Genomic DNA, 2,043 nt, shown 5'->3' on the forward strand with positions numbered 1-2,043 from the left:
TGGAATTCCCTTTCCTCCCCTCCCGGGTAGCAGCTGGAAGGGGAAAGGCTCAGCCCCACACCTTCCCCGCAGTGTCCAGAGCCAGCTCCGAGCGCCTGGCAGAGGAGGAATGATGAGGAACAAGGAACGCGCTCCCGCTTGGGTGCAGCTCTGGGAATGTGGCACAGGACTCAGCCAAACCAGTGCAACCAGTACAGCTGGGCCAGGTGCCGGCCGTGCTGAGATCCCTGTGCCCGCCGTTCAAAGCTGAGCTGCTCTGACAGGGAGCTCTGACACCTGAGCAGYGCATCAGGAGGTGCTGGAGCAGCTCCCGGTGAATTTTCCGTGCCTTGGCTGGGGCAGGGCGAGGAGCCAGCGTGGCCCTTGCTGCACCCACCGGGACAAATCGGGGCTGGCCGGGAGGAGCAGCGGCTTTGTAAAACCTGCAAAGTCATCCTGGTCGGGAATGGGTGGGGAAGGGCCGGGGAGGGAGGACTGGGAAGCAAGGACAGCGATCGCTCATTTCCAGCTGCGGGTGTGGTGCTGTATTTTGGTGTTTAGCAGGGGCCTGAAGGACAAAGATTGTCCCAGGGACACACAGCTCTGGGGGACCCGGTGACACGTCCCTCTAATCCCCACCCCAAAGCACGTCCACCCCCCTTCCAAAGGCTGCTGTTTGCTCCTCCCTTCTGCCAGGGGCAGGAACGACATTTCACAATAAAACAGCGAGGAAAGAGAAACCAGGGCAGGACAGAAACTTCTGCCACTTCCACCTGGTCCTGGGAGCACAGGCAGAGAGTGTGAGGGTGGCCCCAGCCCTGGCTGAGCCCAGCCGAGCCCTGGCCCCCCATCCCAGCAGCTTTGGGGCTGAGCCGTGGGCATTGTCCCCGCTGTCCCCACTTACTGTGGCGGTGGCTTTGGGGCGCTGCCYKCGCCGGGCAGGGCGGTGGCTCCCGSGGCTCCCGGCTCAGCAGGGTCCTCATCTTCCTGACCACATAGCGGCAGGCTGGGGGGACAGGGGGAACGGGAGACCCTTCAGCCCTGGGAACCAGCAGCTGCCCCTAAAGAGCCTCCGCAGCGAGCCCGGAGCGTGCGGCACCCGCGGCGCTCACGGCCGAAGGCGGCAGAGGAGCAGAGGGGAAGGGATTAACCGGGATAAACAGGGCTCGTTTCTGCGTCTGGCCGAGTTTCAAAGCCCTCCAGCACCAGCCCGTCTCCCCCCACGAGCCAAGGCCATGAAATACGAACAGTATTTACCCTCCAAGCTCTCTCCTCAAACCAGAGCGYTCCTTACCGTGGATTATTAATCAAACCATTTTCTCGTGGGCTCAGCCAATCTGTCCTTCGCAGGCAGCCTGGCTCTGCCTCTCTCCYCTCTCGCAGGCAGCTCTGCAGTGTTGACTCAACAGCCCGGCTCCCTCCCTCTCTCTCTTCCTCCCTGGCACGGGATGCGCTCCCGGAACACATGCGGGGCCGGTCACATGCGGGGCCGCGGCTCAGCYCGGATCTGCCCCCGGCATCGCTGCCCGTGTGAGGAAGATTAACCCACAAACACCACAGGCTGATGTCCAAAAAGGAGATAGAGGAGTCCTGTAACTTTATTCGAATAAAGGGAGAGGTCATGGACATTTYCCRTGGGGTCTCTCAAATTGYYGGAGGGCGCAGCCTCTTTTATCCCAATTTCCCGGCCACAGTTCCCTCTCTCTTCTCCCATTGGCTGAGGTATTTRAGGGGTACAGACTCCCCGAAACTCCTAATGCAACCCCTCTTCTAATATCCACCCCCCCCCTTTAATGCACATCTCTGTGTCTCTGCTCCTCTAGTTCATTAACACAGCCTGGGCTCAGTCAATCAGTGGAATTTCTATGGAAATCCTTCCCATTGTTTCCTTTTATCTCCCAGTATCGGTTTTATCTTACCCGCAGAGTCACAGTTTGTTTGTACAGACGCTCCCTGCTCATTCCTTTCACCCGGGAATGCGATCCCTGCTCCTCCTGGCAAGGTGGAAGCGCTCCCGGTGCTGGCTGCGGGCTGCTGCTCTGAGCTTCGAGCCGGAGAAAATGA

Source organism: Malurus melanocephalus, unplaced genomic scaffold (genome assembly GCF_030028575.1).
Source record: "Malurus melanocephalus ecotype Western Australia unplaced genomic scaffold, MMel_1.1 scaffold_541, whole genome shotgun sequence".
Taxonomy (NCBI): domain Eukaryota; kingdom Metazoa; phylum Chordata; class Aves; order Passeriformes; family Maluridae; genus Malurus; species Malurus melanocephalus.